The sequence below is a fragment of the Dermacentor albipictus genome, chromosome 9 (assembly GCF_038994185.2).
Source record: "Dermacentor albipictus isolate Rhodes 1998 colony chromosome 9, USDA_Dalb.pri_finalv2, whole genome shotgun sequence".
Lineage (NCBI taxonomy): Eukaryota > Metazoa > Arthropoda > Arachnida > Ixodida > Ixodidae > Dermacentor > Dermacentor albipictus.
In genome coordinates this window covers 78,768,171-78,784,434 of record NC_091829.1, presented here as the reverse complement: position 1 = coordinate 78,784,434, position 16,264 = coordinate 78,768,171, and the positions used below count along the sequence as shown (strand labels likewise).

At 44.4% G+C, this 16,264-nt stretch overlaps 2 protein-coding genes across 19 annotated transcripts in view; one reads left to right on the top strand and one right to left on the bottom strand.

Moving 5' to 3' along the window:
* Positions 1 to 16,264, top strand: part of LOC135919011 (uncharacterized) — a 997,771-nt gene that overhangs the window by 937,314 nt on the left and 44,193 nt on the right. The window lies entirely within an intron of this gene.
* The window catches only part of LOC135919010 (protein O-mannosyl-transferase TMTC1-like), a 92,224-nt gene that overhangs the window by 66,332 nt on the left and 9,628 nt on the right, over positions 1 to 16,264 (bottom strand). The gene's annotated exons all lie outside the window — the stretch shown is intronic.

Here is a 16,264-nt window from a genome sequence, read left to right as displayed (position 1 = left end):
GTCATAATTTCTACTAAATGGAAACAACGGGAGTACGATGGAATTTCGATAAAGGAATGCCGTCAATAGATCGATGAAGGCGGGTCTGTCGAGGACGGCACCACAATAGTACTGCGTGTATGACGACGATGGTGCGGCCGCGGCTCGCTGACTACGACAGCGCATACCCAGTGGCATTAAGCCGTATCCAGTGGTTCATACTCAGTGTCACGTGCCCGCGGTAACTGTAGACTGCACGGCTCCCGAATCAGCCCGCCACCTCGGACTTCGCCAGCGGCGCAAAAGCGACCTAATACGACAACGATAATACCCGACGTTTGCTCCCGTCGTGAGATTAAAAGTAGCGAAAGTGTACAACATGATTCAGTTCATATAACGGGTGCACGTGGGTCAGCGATGACTAGCCGTTTGAGCTAAAGTGGGCAAGCTTGACGCCGCCATGTCCGCATTTCGCCTGGAATGGAAGTCTGCAGGAGACCCCGTGAAAAGCAGCTCTTGCAGTGAAACTTTGACAAAAACATAATCTTGCTGCCAGTTCATTTCAATGACAATGCAATCGTTAAAGCGTCAGCAGGACGCCCCTGCTTCGCCAGTATAGGAAAAAGCGAACACAGTCTTGTAGAGAAAAAAAAACGTAAGATACATAGAGCAAGATAGCAGCCTCAAAGCAGCAGCCGCTTTGTAAATGCGCAAAGCGTTTCAATGAACGTTTTGTCACACCTACATCCGCAATTTGTGGCCATGCATAGACGGCAAGCATTAGCGCGTCTGGCCGCGCGCTTCTGTTTTCAACAGAGAAATAAAATAAAAAGAAAGTCCCACTGCTTCTCGTAGTTTCACTTCCTTTTTTTTTTTTTTCTCTCGCTTGCTTTCGTTCCGTCTCCTCGGGAGTTGCAGTAGCGAGTAGCAGAGAGCGCGGTGTGCACTGCGCAGACAAAGGTTCGTGTCGTGACAGGAATTGCAAATAGAGCCGCGTACGGTGGCTGTGGGAACACACAGACAGAGAGAAACGCATCCGGTCGGCCACTAGCGTGCGCAAGCAGTCGGACAACGATGTGGACGCAGCTCCGAAGTTGCGACTACATACATCTGAAGTGAATGGGTTGCGAATGCTAAACGCAAACGCGATGTTTTCCCGAAGCATCTCAAAGTGTACGTTACGATAGAAACGGTACGTGACGCGTCAATTGAAACGCCAAGAACGCGCATCCATGCACAGAGCGAGAGGCACTACTCTGCAGGCTAGGTACGCGTATGCGCGCCCTTTCAAAAGACCCGTGTTTGTTGAGGCTGTGCTGTCCAACCCTGTTTGCCATACCTCGTTACGGTCACAGAATTCATTCGAAGTAATTGCATTGGGCGTAGTGCTGGAATGTTGACAGATGTTCGGTGTTGCGGTGCAGTAGCATTTGGAGCACCTCGCTGCTGGCTCGGTCGATACAGTAAAGCGCAGGAATTTCTAGACGTACTCTCGGCGGTAATAGGAATACACGATGACCGATTTAGTGAAGTCTCTTTGAGGGCTGTAGTGAGGATCCCCGGGGGCAGGTGCACGGTCCAGAACCTGAATCGTTCGCGTGGCAGCGAAGGAGAAGACCGAATAATTTCTTTTATTTTTTCTCTCAAAATTTCGAAATTCACAGAGCGTACATTAAACATAAACTCAAATTTATGAGAGGACTGGAGCAAATCGGCAGTTAGACTGTGATGGTCTTAGAATGCAGCGCACTTGTTGATAAAATAATGTTTAGTTCGACTTGAAAAAGCTCCGCCTGCTTGCTGAATACACCAATTAGTGTACAGGAAGCGATGCGTGCCGTCGTTTCTTTAAACTGCACTGCATGAATAGGCTCACATCGTGGGGTGTAATAATGGGGTGAAGATAATGATAAGCATCTCAACGACGCGTGTTCTGTGGAAAAAGTCCCAGGTATAACAAGAGGATTAGATTGACGCAATTTGAAGAAATGAATATCAATGGATCAATAAGTGGAATTATTAGGGAGAAATAAGCGAACACACACATACACACACACAAAGAGAGAGAGAGAGACGTTGGCAGTGCTCGCAGAAGCCTACGTGAGGTGGTTCGCCAATCCATCTAATGGTGAGGGACTGTAATGTGTCTCAGCACATCAGCCCGATGCCCTACCTATTCGACCAAGGACTACCAGTGATTCACGTAGGCGGGACAATGGGAATACATACATAAGTAGATAAATAGATAGACATATAGCCCCTGTAAAGGGCGTGAAGTATCTATAAGATTGCTAATGCATTAACATGTCATAACCGATTACACATTCATCATAGATAGATTGCTAATCGCATTAAACTCGCCGATCAACTACAAAAGATGGATGCACCACAATTTTCTTTTGCAATACAACCAACTGTTCTTGTGTACACATCATGCCTCTTTAAATTACTTAAGCAGTGTGTTGTGAACTATTAGCTAAAATTATCTAACCAGAACTTCTAACTAATATTCTTGTTGGTGTATTTGTGATCATTTGCTGTAACCACTTCCCTCTCAAATGCTTTCATCCCTGACGGTATAAAAATAAATAAATAAATTAATTAATAAATATATAGGTAAATAAATAAATAAATTTATTGGTATTATTTGTCACTATAGCACCGGTGATGTCCTGTCTTCTGTCCTTCTTGTATGTTTTTCGGCGCTACAGTTCTTTTCTTTTCCTCTTCTGGCGTTCTATACAGCTTCCTTAGGATTGTAAACGTCGCCCAAAGAAATAAAGAAATGGGAATGCCAGCATAATATAATTACACGAAGGCCCGATGGCAGGCTAACCGTCAAGCCCTCTGCTATGTGTAGAGCAGTACAACGTAAACAACAGATGCAGTTCAGATGATTTACTCTGTAGCTTTTTACCTTGGGCATCTCGCCTTGCTCTAAATTTACATAACTAAATAAAAACTCGTTCTCCCAACGATAACTAGTAAATCGTGCATGTATGTACAACATAAAGCCTGCATGTTTCCCAGTTTCCCGTGTTCTCTTCATTGTACATGTTTTATATTAGTCATTTAATTAATTAACTGCCTTGTGCATATTGACATATGAATGAATGCAGAAGTACCTACGTCGCTCAATGGAGGCATTTTAACAGCGACGTTGACTGTCGTTAAATATTCTTATTATAAACAATTACTTTTTCAGTTATGTTTTTGTTACAGTGCACGCATTAAATCAACATGTATAGCAATTGTTATAAGTGACATTCAGGAAATGCCTATGACAAATGTGTTTCTTAATATAAAACGTCCTAAGCGAACATCATGATGTTTAGATTCTTTATGGTAATACGAAATAACAGGAGAAGTTGAGGCATTGCTGACACCCCGAATACTCCTATTCGCAAGGTAAGGAAAACACTAAAGGACACACACAGTCCTGTAAACAAATGAAAACCCGCACCCAATGCAACAAACGAAACAAAAAAGCTTCGCATACGTAGCGCCTAGACGTAATCTGTGTACTACTGTTTCAAAGGAACGGCTGTGCGTTACTCGGATATAGAACAGTATTTCTGGATCACTCCAATAGAAAACTGTTTTGGCCACTATAATTAAGCTAACTATCTCATTACATTCCTAATTACATTTGGCTTCTTTGACAACCGTGCTTCACTTTCGTCTGCTTCCCATCCTAACCTTGGAATTTTATATTCTGTGTACCTAACATTACTTAAAAGTCGATATTTCGACGTCTGCAGTCACGGCGGACATCAAGCTACGTCGACATGGTTTTAATTATCGATAGATTTGCCAGTTGCCGCACGACGTTTACGTGCTGCTCTTAAATCACTAATATGGCGATAAAAAAATTCAACTTTATAACACAGGGAAGAAGGGGGGGGGGGAGGCTCGTCAGACCGCATACGTACTAACTAGGGAACGAAGATTATCGCGCCGTTTGTAAACGGATAAAAAACATTTGTGCCTCGAAACATACAGCACTTTCTGTAGTCTCGTTTATGGCGTCTAAATTATAGAAGGCGCCTGAACTGACGACGTAGTTATACGTGGTCATAACAGCAATGCTCGTAACATTAATGGTGATAAGAGTAACAGTAACAATACGTCGTTATAGAGTAATGGTAATATCAAGGCACACGTCATATCAGAAATCCAGCAACACCTCTTATATGGCGTCCATCAGCAGCATGTAGAGCACGACTGCTAAATTACCCCACTTGAGTTTCTTCGTAGGCTTTACGAGCAATGAAGCATCCGAAATGTTTGCACGACCACTTCAGCAGGAGTAGAGTAAAATTCCGTATACGATTGATACCTCAGTACAGTGGACTTGCAGTAACGATAATCTTCTCAACTGAACACCTTCAAGCTTCTTTGAAGTACGGAAGTTGGTAACGGCTCGGGTAATGCCTGGCGCTCTCAGTCCATTGAGTACAGCCGCTTCCGCTAGCCTTCGCGATGAAAGCGCCTTCCGCTGCTGTTGATTCTTTCACCGCCCATCAACTGCTGACTTATGATAAGGGATCTAAAGCCGATCGTCCTACTCGGAAGCCTTAAGGGGCGTCCCAACGCCGTCAACGCAACGGGGCTCACCGTCAGTCAAGTACCAGGACATTACAGCGTAAGAAAGTGCGGGTACAAGTCCACTCGTATATTTCGCTCTGGAAGCAGCATCCATCGTCAAAAATGTCAGCATCGACTTTTCGAGAGGGCGCCGAAACGCGAAGTGGAACGAAAAACAAACAGGCGAGGTAACAAGGCATGCTAAGAGAAATAAAATAAAACACAAAGACCTCACTGTTCCAAAAATATGCGCTGAGCCCCGCGCCATAATTTTTCACCTATCGATTTTCTATTAGGTCGCGTGCGGCGCAAGCTCCAACGGCACAAAGCAAAGTGGGAGTCGAATGTATCTGAATGCTGTATGTTTGTTGTTCTTGTCGCTTTCTTCTTTTCGGAACGCTTCTAGACATTTGTAGAATTTCACTGGGACAGGAACTATTTGCACGATACGCCAGAGAATATTTAATTGGGAACATCGCTTCTCACGAATATTTGATTAGAAAGAAGGCGTCAGTTTATGTCCGCAAAGGGCGGCAAAAACTTTCGTCATCGTTTTGAGTAATTTATACAACAAAAGTTTCTATCGTCGCTGTGGTAACGCCCTCGTCGCGAAAACAAGCTGTCACTATAGGACTAAATCAATTGGTTGTGCGAATTGATTGCAAGATGTTTTGTGTTTTCGTCAGCTTACGGAAATTTACGACATCGAGAGCAGTGCCTCTTAAAGTATGACGATAACTTCGGTATTCACGGTAATCTTGCTAGGCCTTTCGACTGGTGTATATTTATTTAATCAGATGCCAGGCTTTTGCGTTGTCGAGATATTGTAAGTAAACAAATACAATGTGGACGTAAGCTAGCAGCACTGGTGAAATGAGGTGAACAGGCCGACCATTCGCCACTCTTGTCTGGATAATGGCAGAGACTTTAACCATCACATTTATTTACTTCTGCCGCGATGCAGTAAGCAGCGTGCGACTGTGGGTCACGCTAATGTACTTTTCATGTCTTTGAGCACAAGTGCATGACCGGGAGTAGCAAGAGGAGGAGGAGAAGGAGGAGGAGGAGGAGGAAATAAATAGCGAAGGCAGGGATGTTAACGAGAAATGCGTCTGGTTGGTTACCCTACTCTGGGGGACGGGAAAGAGGGAATAGAAAGAAAAGATAGAGAGAGGGAGAGGGAGGGAGGAAGGAGAAAGCCGCGGTGAGCTCGCGCACGCACGCGGAGGGCGTGAACGAGAAGGGTTTCAACAAATTGAAGGTCATGGGCTCGTTTGATTTACTGGATGCAGAAAAGTGCACATCTTTTTTTAGGGATCAGGTCGGCTGAATACACGTCTCCTACTGCAAATTAATAGTGACGACCGGAGTCTCAATGATGAAGGCGGCGGCGAGAACTATGCGTACAGACTTGAACTCCCGACATCTCAAACAGTCGACACAACCAGCTACCACGAGGGAGCCAAAAAGTGCAGTTTTTCAGACCGCGTGCCTCTTAGCAACTGAAGAGATGGAGTGGGCGAAAACGCCTTGGGTGAAAAGTGTGAGACACGGCAGTGCCAAAGATCTGCCCGAGCGGGAGACGATGAAGAATCCAGTTGACTATTTCCGAATTTTTTACGAATCTGCGTGTTGTAAGACAGGAAAAAACACACTGCTGCAAAGCAGGGCGGCAGGCTCTCATGGTTCATCAAAAAAATTCCCAGTGCGAAAGAGGTGGGATCCCTTCAAGGTAGTTGCAACTGCGAACGTGAGGTTGAAAGGGCGCGGCACTCACCACTTGTAAAAGACGCCTGAAAACATCGTAGCTGCAAAAAAACACATGGTGTTCATATGCTACATGTGCAGTGTTCATATCCTTGAGAAAATAAAAGAAAGATTTCTTCAAGTTCCCTCAGTACTTGAGCCAGCAAGAATGAAATTACGAGTTATTTAAATAAGGATTTCAGAAGTCAAAATCCACACATTCTATAAGTACGTGGCCACCTGAATAAATTGTCAGCGTTCGCCGAAGGTGGGCCCAATGCCCAGTGTCGCGAATTAGTGACGTATTGTCTTTGACAAACACAACGGCGCAATGAAGTTTTACCGAGCGTTTTTTTTTCTTCTTAATGCACGGGCAAAAGCCAAATAAACCGCAGTTTGAAATTTCGTCCCGCGTTTAAATAAATAAGGCATCAAAAGGTTACTCTTCTTCATTATAGGTTCTAGGAAACTACGAGGAATATATATACAAAACTTTTCCGCTTGCTTAATTGGCCTAACATGGAACGAAAGGTAAACGTCTAGTATATGGAAACTTCAGAAAACTTTTCCGTTTGCAAGAAGTCCAAACAGCATTTTTAAACTATCCGTGGACAACTGACTACTAACTTTTTGTCAGCATATATGTATGCAGACATCCTACAAATACCCAACCAAGTATCTTTGACCTATCTTTAGCCCAGCACTTCGAACGCTTACGTAACAATGCGGGTGTTACTTCAATTTCTTTTTGTTACTCGACTCCCTCAGTGTGGGATTGTAGACATGATGGGCCATCCCACGCATTCTCAGTGCCAGTGCCTTCCGCCTTCCCATTTTCTTGTTTGGTTTCTTCTCTTTACCTGCTTACCTGTGTGTAGTGCAATTAACTAGACGTAAGTCTGCTCGACTTACCTACCTTTCCTCACTCTTGCTTATTCTCCTGCAAACTACCCACTGATAAGTCGAAGGATCAATGCCGAACGAAGTATATAGGCCAACCTGCCAACACGCTTGTATAGACATTGTGCAGAGTTGACGTAGCTAAAAATTCAAACACGAAAGTAAGTAAAAGTGTCTAAACCAAGGCTATGGACAAGTACATAGAGTGTCTTATTTTGTATCTGTGAGTGACCTTCTGCGCTCGTCGTAATCGCAACGCATACGCATTAAACGGCCGCACGCAAAACTAAATCGATGAAATTATCGTACACTGCTTCGGCTACCTGCATTGAAACTGAAGAGTGCGTACTGATTTTTTCGCATCAGAACACGCAGTTGGCGCCACATACGTCAGAATCTCGAACATGGGGTTACAGTATCGGTATACTTCATACAGCTAGCACCGAAGCGTGCCAGGTGGACTCGGGGATCACGGGTCACCGGTTGGCACACATAACGGCTGGGCTCGGGGATCGCGGGTCACCAGTTGGCACACACAGCGGCACGAGTTATGCGCCGTGAAGTCATGAATGCCAATGTAAATTGAAGGGATGCACTTGCGCTTTGGAATCTCGCAATGACAGACCGCGGCGAATGTCGCATGCAAGCTCGGCAAACTGTGCCGATCTGAAAGAATATATTTTTATTCCCAGCTAAACACGGATATGCATGTGGTAGACTGGTGGCCTGGTCGATGTGATAGTGTGAGGGCATGTTTACGCGCAAGGCTTGCCTCGGGTCCTTCCTATTCGTATGCACATGAGAGGCGGATCGAAGAGGCTCTCAATTGGCAACTAGTGAAACAATTTCAACAAAACTTTTTTGTATGAGAAGTCTATCATGAGTACCGCAGGAATAATAATGCAGCTCTTTAGTTTAGAGCAATTTGGTGAGGGAAATTTGAGCTATATACGGTTCTCAAGATTACCACTACCCCATCCCTGTGAATCCACAATTATAGACTTGACCATTCTGTTATTCTAATCTGTTTGAGTACCCTATAAAATTAACAATCTTTGCATCACATTCTGCGTTATACCACCGAATTATATGACGCGTCCAGAACACCAACCAAGCATTGATCTTTTCATATTGATACTTAAGAACTATGCTGTATTTGCGAACTTTAGAGATGCTAATAATGCAGCTTATAGCGAATTACAAGTTTTAGACTTCGTGGTACATTCTTTTTTAGACAGAAATTAAATTTTGTGAGAATCTCGCGAAAAATTTGACAGACAGATTGAAACATCAGTTTCAACAGCCTGAAAAATTCCCATCAAATGGAACACATTTTACTCAGTTGGTTAAACGCTGTCCTGTAGCGACATTTCTACGTCCCCTACGCATTTCTGCGCTGAATTCACTGCTGGCACCAAAGTAAAGCCTCTTTAATGATACCAAAGTGGCCTCGCTGTTGTGGAGAAAGGGGACATAACTTTGGCAAGTGTTGGAAAGTTGAAGGAAATGGCTTTGCTAGACAACATCGCCTGCTATGTTAGTCACCAGAGCGAAAAACCGTATGTCACTTATCGGCAGGGGAAAATGAAGTAGAATATACGATATACCGGAAGTACGCTGTTACACACTGTTACGTGCTCCGTCACTCGTCGATGGCCGCCCTCCCACTGACGCTACCACTTAGCCAAGGTTATAGGCTACCGAAGGACCGCGAGCGGCGCCACTGCTCCTGACGGGTAGCGCCATCTCTGGCAGAAAAAGTCGAAACTGGGAATATCCACTGCGCATTTCTGCTGCGCCGCGCTGCAGCCGCTCGCTTTTTGTGCACGTGCAGGGCCCTCTCCTCGCTTTGCACGTGCGGCGCGTCACAATGTATCGCCTTCAGTGCGGCTTCAAAAAGATCGGCCAGCTATTTTAGGAAAGCCAAATTGTTAAAAGGAGAAAAGCTCGTCAGTCACGTAAACTCTGTGGAGCAGACAATCAACGGAAACGAGGCACAGCTCAATGCAAAATGTATTTCCCAAGTGAGCGACAAAATCGTGCACGACGTGTACCTCGAGGTGAGGGTCATTCTGTCATATGTTAAAAATACTGATTGTCTATACACACTGCGAAATGAAGCCGCGCACTCTCGATGTTTTTCGTTGTCGAATATGAAGCGTATGCTTTAGTTGTTTTGATATGGCAGCCTTACAGTTGTTGTCGTCTACTGTCGGGGTCGTAGGTTTGCGGCGTGCGAAAAAAAATAATTGTACGACCATGGCATCCCACTGAAAAGCCTGGGAAGATACCACACTTGTGCTTCGCCCGTTGGAGGATCACCCACTGATTTGGTGGCGAGGCAGCTGAAATTTAAGCACTGCGAAGCTAGTTGAACTGCTCACCTCGTTGATTTCGGTGGTCGCGTCATGCCTGCACTCGAGTTTTGTGAAAGTAGCGGTTTTACAGGTGCATAAAACCTGCTGCGCGAACGCGGTTCAGTGTGAGTGATGCAGAATTAAAGGCGCGATATGGTATCGTGCGCGTGATGCGCTCGCGTAATTAGCGCGCTAGTGAACGCACACTCGAAACACTGTGCTGAATGTTTATATTAGTAAACGTAAGCATATTATGTTGCCTTTATTTTCGCTTTATATGGCAGCCTGGAGTATTGTGGCAGAGGTGCAAACTTGTAGTTAGCTTTGGAAATGCGCACCATGCCATGTTGCTGAATATTTGTAGAGGGAAGTTTGGAAGGCAGCTGCATTTGAAAAGTAATGGCAAATGGCTTCACTGTCTCACCCTTATTTTCATTCTTTCATAGCTGCAGTGGTCGTGCCACGAAAAGAGGAATTCTGGCTTTCGAGAAGGAGATGCACCTGCAAAGCTGGCATTACGGCTCAGTGCAAGCACGCAGCTGCGGTGTGCATTTACGTCAACAATAAAGAAGTAAATTCATGCATCAGCCAGCCACAGAAATCGGGCAAGCCAAGCGGAAAGCCGAAGAGACGCCTAGAAAAAGATGTCTCGGACCTTTTCCCAAATGAGTTAGAAAAACATGCTTCACATGCACTGCTTCAGTGAAGTAGCTGTGCCAGTACTGAAGGCACGAGAATTATGGGCTCGTTACGACACACCAGCCCACGACACAGTACTTCGGACCACGCTTTCGCTTCGGCGGGGCCGCTTTTGCCATTGTGGAAACTCAACTTCGCGCAAGAAGCCTTTTGACAACGTTCCCAGCTGGCGGTGCGACGCGCCAGTGCCCCGGCTCGAGTGAATAGCGCGGGCGCGCACGTGCAGTGGCCGCCTGCAAACTGGTTGCGCCTGGCGGCGCGGGCGCCGTCTATCCCCAGTTTTGCACTGCTCGCTCGCTGGGGCAGCAGTGCGCGCTGTCGTCGCGCGCCCAAACTTGAGCTTGGGTTCCCTATAGGTCAGCAAACAGCGAAGGGGGGGGGGGGGGGGTTAATACAGAAAGGGATCATGCAAGGATCGCGGCACGCGCCAATGCACTCCCCATTTATTTTCGTCTAGTACAGATTAAATTAGATGTGTGGAGAAGTGTACTTGCAGAATTTCGAATATCTCCTATACAGGCAACAAACGCCTTTTTTTTTAAATGTTTCATTGCACAGCAAAATGCTATGCACTTGTAGTATTTCTCGAAATACTGCTTTGCACTGGTGCCTCAGAGTGGTCGCTAAAGTACTGTACAGTGACAACTTATTTAAACGAGTCCAGCTGTCTAGCAATAGCTAAAATATAATTTCTTCGATGAAGTACATTTTGAAAACAAAAATTGTCCGCAACTGAGTAAACACAAAAGAACTGCTATTTCGGTTACTTTCTTGCAAGCCGGTATGTAGCGCCATTGCTCATCAGTGGAACCGAGGAAGAGAAGTATGCAAGATAATTAAACGTGGAAGTGTCTTGCCCAGAAATAAATCAAATATCTTGCCCAGAAATTAAAATACCTTGCGTATAAGTTCTTACGCTATCCCACGCCAATGGTATAGTGTTTTATTGCCAGTCGAAACAGTAAAATAAATGGGAAAAATATGGAACACTGCAATGCAGATTATACGCTGTGAAACGAAGAAAGGTCAGAGAGAGACAGAGAGAGAGAGAGAGGATATTGCTACGCGAACAAAGGATTAAAACTGGAGACTATTTATAAAGTATATTAACAAAGGGTAAGGGTTACTGCAGCGCTGGTTTGTTCAGCCGACAGCTCGGGAGCCAGAGAGCGTTCGTCGTCTTCGTCGGGGCACCCACGTGCATCGGCCACAAGAAACACGCAATATGCATGTATCAATGTTATGAATTCTAGCTGACGTCATTATCTAGGGCTCCTGAGACAAATAAAACAGCGTAAAACTGCGTCTGTGATGTTGGAAAATATTTTACGCCAGCGAGTGGTTAGGCACTTGGCTGGGGGTGGTTGGTTCAAGATGGAGCAAATCCAAGCCCGTCGGGGCCGTTGAGTGGTCGCTTTGAGATGATAGCGTTATTCCCGAGAGACTAAAGCCAGTGCTTCAAGGCGCAGTATGGTGACACTTGAAAAGACGTCTCTGGAGAACGCCGCCATCCAGCGCTGCGATAGGCCGAGAACACGGATGTAGAACACAGCGACAAAAAATGAAAGTGCTGCGTTACTTCCGGTAACAAAGGCGGCTCTTCGAATAAGCTCTGAAGTGATCTCGAAGACGAGGGTCTCGAAGGATAAAACAGCGCATGCTATCGCAGTCATTGATTCCCTCGAGACGCTTGATGAAACCAACGCAGAGAAACCTAATAAGAAACTGGAGCCTCGTCGTATGAGCGTATGCGCATAAGGGAATACTCGTACCTTGGGATACTCCAGATGAAAGGGGCTTCCTTCACTTCGTTCACGCTCGCTCGTTCCGAACTATCTCTGTGTGCTGCATATGCCCGATGTCGGATCACATGTTTATGTGATATTCGTTCCCTCTATTGCCGTTTATTAAGGTATACCGATGTCTTTGACAGCGCTTTCGCTCGTCATGAATCAAGTTTGCACACAAATATATTGATAGAAAAAGACAGAGTACACAAAAAACTATAATGCCACTAGCAACGCCCACTGAAAGAGAACAGAAAATACTGCATTACTCTTACTCACACATCAGTAATAAATATAAAAATATTGACGCTCCTCTGTTTCACGTCCCGGCCTCTCGTTCTCTTCCATTTCATTTCCTTATTGACTCTGGCATCAGGTGGCGTTTGCGACATTGCATGTGCTGTAAATTGGACGAATGCTGCATTGAGTGCGTGCTTTCATGTAGTGAGCTTATATTCCTGCTTCTGATGCCGCTTGAACGTCTGATGTCGGTACAAGTCTAAGCAAAGCTTAACCCAGAATCGCGCTTTTACTGAGCAAGTCATTGTTCGAGCACGTCATATAGTGAAAGTACGACATGAATAAACACCGGTGATGACTTGAAGAAAACACACTTGTTTGATTTATTTCCTCCACTTCATTTCCCCTGTTTTTTTGTTGTTTTTTTTCACCACTGGCTTGATTTAAGTGTCTTTCGCTCGGTGTTTCTTGGTAGATCAGCTGCCAATGATCAGATAATCATAGTGCGTCAGCCAATCATTGTTCTTAAGGCGCATGTTGTTTCGGCTGCGTGATTGTGGCTGGCACAGTATTACGCACAGTAAGCCTTGCATTGTTTGATGCAGCATCCACTGGAATAAACATTCGCAAAGTGTATGCGGAGCAGTCGTCTACCTATAAGAACTCAACATTAATTGTGAAGGTGGCGTGCACTGGTGGTAAAGTTGAGAGACACAACTTCTTTGTCATGTTCTCTCCTTTCTGACTTTCACATCTTGCTGCGAGCTTCACTCCCATTGTTTCACGTTGGTGCATATTTATAAATAAACTGAAGTTCCCCCAAAAGCATGGCGTCTACCCATCAGGGCAGCTTGAGGCGCTGGAGCACTCTGAAGGTGCTGTATTATTCTGTGTGGTTGTGTCGGTGGAGTGGTCAAGTACAAAAAAAATTAGGTCCATCTTTATTTCCATAAAGTCCATAATTTGTTCGCATATAGGCGCGTTGATGTTAAAGGCTTATCAGTGCATTAGTATGTTATGGAAATGACTGTGAAAGTACGTTATGTGTATAAGGTACGCATGTTTTATTTGCACAAAACAAAAATGCGGTATTGCGGGGGGAAAGTGTAGAAAAAAAAAGCGGCTCGTGGCAACTTGACCAACGCCTTATACCCCTAAAACAAAAGGAGCGGCACAGTGGAAACACAGTTTCTTTATAATTGTTTCCAATTCAGGCACTTTACCACACCGTGCATAAAGATCACAGATGAGAAAAAATAAACAAACCAATATGCACAAAAAAAAAGCAAATTTCATTGCACTTCCTAACCTTAGATAATAGTATACAGCTCACATACGAGATAGAAAAGCAAGAGTATCATTAACAACAAGATCATTTAGTAACCAAGGTAGCCTGAAGCGCACATTTGCGATACGTAGTCAGCGCGCGATTCTGGTACGTGCCAGTGCTCTGGATTTATTGTACTGCATAGAGAACTTCGTGTTGCTTCATGTTGTGTAAAACACAAATTGGTGGAAATTCCAGGAATTTCACCCTCTCAAATCGGTGTATTAGTTCATCTAAATTCTCTTTTCTATAGGTGTAAATGGATTAATTTTGTGCACTAAAAAACACCCTTCAGGGTGGAATATTCCTGAGTGCATACGATGAAAGTGCTCAGGAAAGAGTACCGATCCCGATGATGGATCAGTCTAAGGCCGTTTTTCATAGCTGGAGTTGTCACGTGGGAAACAGAAATCACGAGAACCCGTCACGTGACTCACGGGAAAAACGTCTCTAAGAGCTAGTCGACTTTGACACGAGAATACCTTCTTCTATAAAGTGCATACTTAAATGCTACCTGTTAAAGCCTGGGTAAGCAGCAAAGGCATCTTGTATCTTCGATTAGCTGTCGTATTTGTTATTTACGCCTTAGGCTTGCCGTTCGATTCCGCATTCATGCTCATCAACGGTATACATTGCATGCTGGCTTAAGTGCTGTAAGACGTGGAACGTAGGGCCGAATTGTGTTCTCCGAGAAGTTTGGTGTCGTATATGGTGAACGATAGAGCGGTCTTTTATTAGCGCTGCTCTACTAGCAGGCTTCTGCCTCTGGTGCCGACAATAACGTGGGCAGGGCTTCCGGAGCTCTTTCCGTGCCCAATCTCGCTATGGGAGCGTGAAAAGGCGAATATTTGTCTCAGAATGCCTCGACAAAAAATGGTGCTTTTAAAGCGGTGCAAAATATTTTTGTTCCCCGCGGCGTCCCCCTCCAATGCTCCCATTGCCACGTTAGCGTCAAAGCTGTAATTAATAATTTAATCAAATAATCTTACTTAGCTATAGAACAGGTTGGTGTCCGGGGATACAGTGTCCGCCGTGCTGGAAGAAGGAATAGTGAAGGAAACATCATCACATCGTTTAAATGGACTTCTTAAAAATCGGCTGCCATTAGAATAGATCACACGGCGCATATTTCACACTGTTCCCCAAATGAGGATGATCCTAAGCGCTGGTCGATCTTTTCTTCTCGGTTGAGAATACCGTAATCAAATAGAGCTGCGTCAGTGTTCGTTTGTTTGTTTGTTACTGAAATGCTTATAGGTTTTAGACGCTTTCTCGCCGATCATCAAGGACTGAAATGTTGGTGTTCTTATCGTCCTTAGATCTGAGCCTTAAAACTATTGCCTGTTTACGAAACTACAAGGACACCTATTGTAGAGTCGTTTTAAAATATTTGTGTGATTTACGATAACAGAAGCTCATGTTTGCAGAGAGTTGTACTGCGAGATTCTCTCTGACATGAGCAAAAATATGGGAATGAAGGTATAAAAAAACAGACTGGTAATATTTAAATGCATAATCTGAAAGAAAGAAAACAAAAGGAACATGCACCGTGCGTAAAACACTTCCAAAATTTGAACTCATTCGTTTTTTGGCGTTACAACTCTATAAGCAGAGAGCGCAGATGCCGGCTAACAAAGTTTTTTTAGCATTTAGGCATTTGAGCGTTTTTCCAAAGAACCAAGTGCTGCCAAAAGAAAGAGCGTCTGTGTTGTTCAACATGACAAACTGCCCCTAATGCAAAAGAAATCCGCCACTGCACCGTACTTGATCAACGACAGAGCACTACTTCCACAACGTGGTTCACTTTCTCGGTAGCCGCATGAGCTCCATTCAACAGATTTGCGTGCAGTGTTACGTGCGCAATCAGCACTCAATGTGAAACTAACTTGCTCCGCAATACAAAGCAGCTTGGGAAGTAAGGTTGCGAACAAACAGATAAGAAAGAGTGCGCACTGATAAAGCAAGGCTACATATTGAAGTGTGAAGAAATAGATAATGCTAGAGGCAGAGACTGGGGGTGTCTTCAAATTGCGAGAAATGTTACTCCGTTTCAGATAGCAGGTCACAATAATTTTACGCAATTTATCACTCTTGATCTTTTGCCGTGATGGAAAATTTGTCTTACCTACAATTCATCCGAACATAATACACCTGAAGTATTGCCGAACTGACCAGAGATCACGCATTGAAGACTTCACTTTAGTCGCTGTATTTAACCTTTTTTTAATGTCTCGAACTCTCTTTTTCCTGTTTGCTAACTCATTTCTTCATTTGATAAGCTTGGTACCATCATAATGTTTAAAACGGAGCACTCAGAGCTTAGTGGAACGAAGAATTCGCTTGTTGACAAGTTTTCTGCAGTTGCGCCACAAACCAAATGCTACGCCAGCTGTGGCGTTTAAATAAACTGCAATAAACTGGATGGTGCTAAACTAGATGTTCCATGAGGATTTGAGTAGTTGCACAGTGCCTCATTCACTAATAGTATCATCAAATTCCGCGGTTTTACGCGCCGAAACCACGATCACATAATGAGGCACGGCGTAATGAGAGGACTCCGGAATAATCTTGATCTTGAAGCAGAACCTAAGCACAGGCACAAGAGCACTTTTTGCATTTCACCCTCATTAAGATGCGCAAAT